The 9,148-nt window shown below is 38.1% G+C and overlaps 1 long non-coding RNA gene across 5 annotated transcripts in view; it reads right to left on the reverse strand.

The window, feature by feature from the left end:
• The window catches only part of LOC310843850, a 55,372-nt gene that overhangs the window by 36,655 nt on the left and 9,569 nt on the right, over window positions 1-9,148 (reverse strand). The window lies entirely within an intron of this gene.

Consider the following 9,148-nt stretch of genomic DNA (forward strand, 5'->3'; position numbering starts at 1 on the left):
AGAGGTACCACTATCTAGTAACAAAATTAAGTAATGAAAACAAACAGCAGAATAGTAACAAGGGAAACATTCCATTAGCCATGTTAGTCTGTTGCAGCAAAACTATCATGAGGATCTTGTGGCAATTTAAAGTGCAAAGTATTACAGCTAGTCTTGGATGGATTCCACTACAATAACTGCTTGGGAGTGCTCCTGGACACACTGCTAACTGGGAGGCTCAGCTGTGGCTGTGGCCAGGATTGCCTTGCGTCAGCATACAGAGGCTGATGCACCAGCTGCAACCCTACCTTGAGACAGTGGATCTCACCAGTCATCCATGCATTAGTGACACCCAAACTATGGGATGGGTTTTAATGGGTAGGAGAGGACACATTAATTGTAATTTATGCCTCCATGTGCCCACATGTGTGGGTTGAATAGTTTCAAAATAGGCACATTTTGCTACAGAATTTCATTAGTGCGAGAAGCTTCTGAGCTCTGGGCGCAGTACTGCGCCTAAGACTTCAGATTAAAACTGCAGAGTGGAAGGAAAGGGGGACCTTTTTCTGCTTCCCCACTTCCAGCTGCTCTCTGAAGACTGGAGAAGAGACCCTCTTAAGAATATTAGGAGGGTGGGCAGAAAAATGAACATAGTATTTTAGCTGCAGATCATTTATTTTCAGTGTTGTATTCTTCTTATAAAAAAGTTCACCTAGACATTCTTTTATTGTGCCCATAACCTAGGTTTGAGGTGCCATTTAGCTCCTGGCTTTGATATCTCAGTTTCTAACACTGATTTCCAGTATAACCAGTTTTAGGCAACAAGCAATTTTAAAATATTATTTCTTTTCTTAGATAATACAAGTAGAGCTATATACGGTTTATAAAGCAGAAAGCTTAAGATTTGAAATGGCAAGTTATTATTTGTTACAGTATTGTTTATGCTGACAATCCTAAACCTGGGAGTAAGCCCCATTAAATTAAATACGACTTGTTTCTGAGTAAACATGGTAAGGCTTGCACCTGGTCTTTATGGTCTGGTGTACCAACACAAATAACTAATTAAAGTGAACTACATGGATTTAAATGGTTATGTCTCACTGACTTTATTATAACAAATTTCTTATTAATAACAGAGATCTTTTGATGTGTGGAAACAGTTTTATTATCTTTCTCTTGATTACTCCTGAGAAAGAGGCCACTATTGTTCCCATTTTACAGATGCAGATCTGAAATTGAGAAATAACAATTTATCCAAGACTTACTGCTGAGTCCATAACTAAGAAGATGTTTTTGTGTGTGACCTTGAATAGCTTCAGATGCATGACATGCAGAGGTGGTGACAGGAAATACAAGTGACTCATGTTTCATATTCCTCATTCTTTGAAACACCTGATGTGAAAATCAAAACATCTGAGATGGAGAATTTCTCTCTCCCTCTCTCTCTAGATTGAGATCTTGATAATCTGACTACAGATTTAGACATTGGAAAAGAAAAACATGGATCACAAAGTAAGAGAATGAAACTTGTGCTTCCTGTCTCTTAGAACAGAATCATAGAATTGTAAACTCCTACAAATGCTACAAATATTTTGCCCAATGTGGGCTCAAACCCACAACCCTGAGATTAAGAGTCGTATGCTCTTACCAACTGAGCTATTCCACCTCCATATGTTCTCAACTTTTACAGCCAAACTACAGCTTCCAGAGCAAATAATAGAATTCTGTTCACTGAACAACACCTTTAATTTAACTGACAAGCAAGTTATGTGTGTTTTAGTGGATATATGACACAAAATCAAAATTTTGCCATTATAGTAACTCCTATCCAGTGCTATTTTTCTAGAAAAAGAGGTGCCAGAACTTACCATGAACACCTCCCTTGTTCTCTTATAATGGCAATGAGAGGTGCTGGAACTGAGTTCTGGCAAGTTCCTGCTTTAAAAAAACCCTGAGTCATGACTTCTTATGGACCAAATCTACACTTCTTTTTTAATACAGTGGCACCTCGAGTTACAAACGCCTCAGGTTACAAACGCTTCAGGTTACAAACTCCACTAACCTGGAAGAGTTACCTCGAGTTGAGAACTTTGCCCCAGGATGAGAACATAAGTTGTGTGCCGGCGCGCAGCAGCAGCAAAAGCACACCTCTAGTTAAGAATAGTTTCAGGTTAAGAACGGATCTCTGGAATGAATTAAGTTCATAACTAGAGGTACCACTGTACTGGTACTTCAAATCTAAAAGGGAAATTCTGCCACTAGCCCCTACTTATTATAAAATAGCAGCTACTAAATACCGGTACATCACCAGAAGTCTTCTGAGATTTGGCAAGAAACAAAACACCTCTCTTCCTCCTTTGACATAGTGATGTCCAACTTCTCCCAGCCTACTCCCTGAAAGTTCTGCTCTAATAGTTTAAGCCCAATGATGATGACTACACAACAAGTCAGAACAGAACTTCAATAATTTAACCAAAATACACATTTATTACAGGAACATAATTGCAAGGACATTAAAAACCAGATAAAGAAGCATATACAGTGGTAACTTGGTTTACAACCATAATCCGTTCCAGAGGTCCGATTGTAAGCCAAAACAGGTTGTAACCCAAGGCACGCTTTTGCCAATGGGGGCTCCCCCCCAAAATGGGTTGTAATTCAAAAAAAGGAACCCACACTTCTGGTTTTGAAATGGTTATAATCCAAAGCAGTTGCAAACCAAGGTACCACTGTAATTTATATCTGGCTAAGTATTATTACCGTAAATACAGTATGTTAATATAAAGACAGGATTATAAATCCTATTAATTTTTACCAGTTCTGAGTATTTTCCAAATGTAATATTTAAGTTCAAAAGCCAGTAAGTTAAAATTCATATTCTAGAACTGGCAGGCATGACTGAATGGGCTATAATTTTTATTTATTTCTATTTTGTGAATCACTTCCTATGAACAATCTTAAAGCAACTTAACAATAAAATAGCAACAGTAAAATGCATGTAAATAGATTTCATTTTTATAAAAGCAATTAAAACTGCTTTAAATCCAATGCAAACGCAGACTATTTATTTCATTAATAAAACTGGATTTCAGATTCCACTACATTATTTGTGCAATAATTATTCAGAAGAACTATAATATTTTTAAGGTTTGCCTTAGCTTGATAAGAATAAATATGGTACAATGAAATGATGGTCAGGATTTCCAGGTAAACAGCGTTTCTGTGTGCTGCTCTAGTGTCGGTGTTCCATTGCATCAGAAGCGGATTAGTCATGCTGGCCACATGACCCGGTAAAACTGTCTGCGGAGCGGACAAACGCCGGCTTCCTCGGCCTGTAAACCGAGATGAGCGCCGCAACCCCAGAGTCATTCGCGACTGGACTTAACTGTCCCTTTATTTCCAGTCAATGATTTGATGTCTGAGTTTGTGGGGCTATACATACATAACTGGTCCTTTCTTGGTCTGTTATGTTTATTTATCACCTTACTTTATTTGTGTAAGCTAAACAGCACAACTAACTGTTTTTACTGCTGATAATTTTAATATTTTTAGTAAACCATTTAGAGGTTTTATTACAATCAAGCAGTGTGTGTTTGTGTGTTTAAACAACGACAGGAAAAGTGCAAAACAATGCACCACCTGGAGGTGAACAATAGCTCTCACTTCTGCATTTCCTTGCTCAAGAACTACATTCTGTCCACATGTTGGTTCTGTTCTCAATTTAAAGCCTTCTCTGGCACCATAGTTTTTGGAACATAAAAAACTGCCTCATACAGAGTAAGACTATTAGTCCATATAACTCACAGAGTCCCCCAGAATTTCAGTCACAAAATCATAGAATTCTAATGAGTTGGATTAGAGTTGGAATACTAACAGGTCAGGGTGTGCTGTGAATTTAAGTTACCACTTGCAGAATTAGGGAGCTCTTCATTTCTCCATTCAAAGAAATGCAAGATCCACCCATTTCCCTGGCAACTTCTTCTTGGGTGGATGAAGTGTGGGAAAGGGAGGAGCAGGAAAGAAAAACCTGCAAACACAAGATCAACTCTCAATCCTCCCTTAATTTGGATAGAATCTGGGGGAGGGATGTTTTATTTGAACAGGACCATCAGTGTGGGCGAGGAATCATTACATGACTAGGACAAAGCAGTTACAAGAAAGGAGATTCCGGCTAAACATCAGGAAGAGCTGTTTGACAGTGGAGCTCCCTCGGGAGGTGGTGGACTCTTCTTCCTTGGAGGGTCTTAAGCAGAGGTTGGATGGCCATCTGTTATGGATGCTTTAGTTGAGATTTCTTCATTTCAAAGGGTTGGACTAGATGACCCTTGGGACCCCTTCCAACTCTACAATGCTATGATTCTAAGAAATTAAAGTCAATGAGACTTAACTCCAGTAGGAATGGGGGAGAAAATTGGTTCAACTCACATTTTAATGTGAACATATACCTAAATAGCACTTCCTATAACAATACAGTGTGTGAACTGAAATGGAACTATCTTCAAAACCTTCACTAAAAATTTTCCAGTGCATTTCAACAAAAAAGTATACAAAATGGATAAGTGTGCATACAAATACATATATTAGTGAGAAATAAGTAACATTTTTTCTTATGCATGTTCTCCAAATAAGAAAAATAAATATCTCAACTACATTTTCTTGTCAATATGCATAATACTCAACCTGTTTCAGGGAATGTGACTATCTTGACTGAATTTTTAACATTCAGTGGCCATTATGTATAAGCCCCAAAGCTGAAGCTGATTACTGGCTTATTCCAAACCAGCTTTTTAAAAAAGGCAGATAAAAAGATGTAGTTAATCCTTGTTTGAATTATTTCAAATATTTCATAGTTTAAAGTAGAAAGAGCGAGGTAAGTTTGTGGGTCAGTTTGGCAGGTGAACAGTACTCAGAATATCTTTACATGCCTATAATTAATGACAGCAGTAGTAAAGGCAGTAGGAAACTAAACTACTGTGTTATCTTTTCTGTCAGCAGATGGCACACTACATAAAACAGAGGTGCATAATTAACAGATATAGAGATTGAACTCTTATTTGAAAACTAAGCAGCTGTTTTGTATTCACAACTTCCTCCCCTGCTGTGGTAAGAAGCACTGATTGAGAGGAAATACCTGCACATTGGGGCTCTGTTAGGGATCTGAAGCTCCTTAAAGAGACAGAAAAAGCAACCCCCAGTATACTGTGTAGTTTATAGCTTTGTAGAGCCTTTGCAGCCTTTTCCCCTCAAGGGCTTGATAGCATACTAAAGCCAACTAATCTGACAGTTGTTTCTTAAAAGTTTTGTGTCATATATATATTATTTACTAAGGAGGATACATAATCTTCAGCAGCATTTAGGAGATTAGTCATGAAAAGCCTAAACAGCACTTCTACGGGCTCCTTAACAACTGCTCCAAAAGAGTTTACATTAACATTACAATTCTTAAGCCAAAGCTTTACTGAAAGCAGATTCTGAGCTTCACACTAAACTTCTAAGGAAGCATGTGAAAGGTTCAGAATCTATCCCAACTCCATTACACAGAATTAAAGCCATGAGGATTATGCAAGGTGTTGACATCTCAGAAATATCCCCACCCAGGTTGCCAGACTTCTGCTCTGCTCAGTAATGCACCCATCTCCCCTTCCCTTATGACTATTAGATGGATGATAGAACTTATTTTCATAGGCCAGTCATTCATGTAAGAAAGAACTGAAGAGAGTGCCATTGTAAGCTTTCTTGTCATTTAGCATGTCTTGTGCTTGGATATCTTTCATGGAAAGAATGCTATATCTTTCTTCACTTCTGAGTCCAGACTCTAGGAACTCTTTCAGATGTGATGAGTATAAATGCTTACTTGCTGAGTCTGCAAACATACGGAAGCTACAGCCTGCTGCTGCTTTCTACTACCTGTATATGCAACAAAATAGTTGCAGCTTGTATGTTAATTTCCAATACTGAAGTGGCATCCATGTAGGTTATTGAATCGTAAGGATTCTATAGACTTTAGAATCTTTGCTGTATAGAAAGATATATGTATATATGTCGCACATAACAAACATGATCTAAGCAAAGCCAGTAAACATTTGTGTACCACTAAATAATTTTTAAAACTTTTTTGACTGGATTGTGTCCACCATAATTTTATTATAGAGTATTTTCATTCAGTATAATTTGCATGCTTCCCAAGAGGAATGAACTGTTAATACTAAATATACTTTTATCCAAGATATTTGCTGCTGTGGCTTATGTTTATCTACAGTAAGTGATACGCCATATGAAGTATACAGAACAAAGCGGCTACTTACAGCAACAGCTGCAAGAATATTAACAGTCATATTAACTGGAAGATATTTTATTTATACTTAAAATGATGTGTGTGAGTGTAGGTTTAAGACTTGTCGTGTAGAAACATAGTTTCTAGCAGTGATATAATCTTCAATTTTATATGACTAGGTAGAAAACTATAATGGTATTTGAAACTTTTTCTTAATCATCCTTTTGGTTTGAAATTTTCCTTATTTATTCTTCTGTTATTGTGTATCTTTTATATCTTTATTTCATTGATTGACAATAATATATTGTAAAGAAAATCCTTGCAATTCTCAAAGTATTTCTATAAGGAAGGAAGAGGTAAACTGAACGTAATCCCATCTGAAAGCTACACAAACTGGATTTGACAAGACATAACACAAGGATGAAGCAGGCAGGGTGCAAGGAGGACAGAAGGGCAAAGGTTACACACATTACAAGAGACAGATCTCTTTTTCCTCCACCCTGGTATTTAAAATCTAATTTTATACCTAATGAAAATAAAAGGCACGTAGAAGGCCAGGAAGGAAGGGAAATAGGGCATACTGCCCCAACTGGAAACCCTTTTGTTTGAAAATATTGTTGGAAGTACATCCTAAGACAGATATCTATCTTGAAACAGGAACATGTATTTCTTCTTTATGATATGGATCCAGCAAGCCTTAAAATGTAAGCAAGGATTTCAATTCCTGGTGGGATTGTAGCCTAGGAAACGAGCCCTTAAGGGAACAAAGGGAGTGGCTCAGCACTAGAGGACAAATGGGTGGGCCCCCTCCCTCAATTGGCTGGTAGTTAGAAAGAGAAACACTAGAGTGGAGAGTTGAGTGATGTGAGATAGAAGCTGGAAGCAGCAGCCTGGGAAGCCAGAGAGTCAGAGTGATGTTTGATTTCTGTTTGAATCCAAGGCTGTGGCTTTGAGGGAAGCAAGACCCTGTGAACCCCTCCATCATAGCCTCAGGTTGTGGATATGTGTAAATAAACCATATATCATAAAGACACCACACTCTCCGCTGTGCCTCATTCCAAAGACAACAAAACCTTGTTTAAGAGCCTGGAACCCCTGAGTCTGGATTTCTGATATAAAGTTCCAGAAATGTAATAAATTATCCATGTGAGTACATTATAACTGAAATACAAGTCAAATTGTCTCATTCTGAAAGCTAAGAGTTGAACATACTACAAAGTTTTAGCATTTGGAAAGATCAGTGGAGTTTAGAGTTTGGTTAAATTCTGTCTGAACATTATCATACTCTAAACCATTCATTTTGAACTGGTGAATTAATTAAGGATTGTTTGGGTTAAAGATGGTTCCTGGATCTGAAAAGACTGAGGACTGCAGCTATCAAGTCCTCTGATTGTTTGCTTAGTCTCTTTCTTGTATTTAGAATAGAAAAGTTGGTTAACATCAGTCTGTCCAACTAAGGTTACACTTTATTTGTGTGCTGGGTTTTTTTTGTAGTCCCAAGGTTCTGTGATCCCTAAAGTACACGGATCTTGAGTACAAAAGTATACTATGAAGCAAATCTGAAAATGGAAACGTTTACTTATCTAGTAATTTTTAACCAGGGAGACACAAATTGCCAAGAAAAGGAAACCCTTCAGTTGCAATAAAATACGACTACTCTCCAAGCAAAGACCTTGAAAGGCCTTCATTCAATTAAAAAACATTATTTAAATGCATTTGGAGAATTTCATATTGAAAGCATGTTAAACATGAAATTGTAGTTACATAACATATCATAGCATGATAGCCATGCTGGAGCAAAACTTCTTGATGCAATGGCCAGCCAAATGCTCCAAGTTATTGGGATATGAAGGTAAACAGCCCTCCCTGTTTGTCCCAAACCAGTTCAAATTCTCATATTTTTGTTGTTGTTGTTGATTTGTACCACACCCATCTGACTGGGTTGCCCCAGCCACTCTGGGCAGCTTCCAGCATATATAAAAACATAATAAAGCATTAAACCTTAAAAAGCTTTCTTCAGGTGTTTCCTAAATGTTATGTAATTACTCATCTCCTTGACATTTGAAGGGAGGGTATTCCACAGGGAGGGTGCCACTACCAAGAAGGCCCTCCGCCCAGTTCCCTGTAGCTTCACTTCTCACAGTGTGGGAACCACCAGAATGCTCTTGGTGCTGGATCTCAGTGTCCGGGCTGAACAATTTTAATAGTAAAATAAGTTGATGAGTGCAAACAAGATTGCAGCTCCATGTTAAGATGGAGTTGGCAGTGCTTTATAGGCTGTTGATGCACCAATATATCCTTGATCTAACCCTGGTTAGAGAGCAGGGTAACTGCATTTTAAAGGAATAGGCAGCTCTTCAACAAAGGGGTGGAGAAGGGTAATAGGAAGTATCTAGCCAACCAATCTTCACAAGACCTCAGTATACTATTGAGGCAATAGCTCTCTAGCCAACAGTGCCCAAAGGGAATTATCCAGGGCCTTGACCAGCAAGCAGTCTTTTGCCTGGCTTACTGGACTAGACTTTATCACTAGACTTCACTAGTATTATTGGGCTTGCCTGCCCTGCCACTCCTCTTTGAGATGCAACAATATGGCTGTGAACTTGAATAAAATATAGGAGCGGCAGGTAAGCCTCGCCTCCCATAATAAATCGCATGATGCGGTGCACACATACCATTTGAATGGCACTGCCCCTTCAAATAATGTATTGGGGCAGTGAAGCCCCTCTGGCCCCTAGCAGTTGGCTCCTATGGCTGTGACAATTTTAAACAGGGCTCTTTATGTGCAAAAAATTACTAAGGTTTCTTCTATGAAATAGAACATATAAGATAAACAGATAGCTCTGAATGAACATATAAATAAGATACACTTTGTATTTTGCTTTCTTATTTCAA

This window comes from Podarcis gaigeae, assembly GCF_964106915.1.
Source record: "Podarcis gaigeae genome assembly, chromosome: 4".
Lineage (NCBI taxonomy): Eukaryota > Metazoa > Chordata > Lepidosauria > Squamata > Lacertidae > Podarcis > Podarcis gaigeae.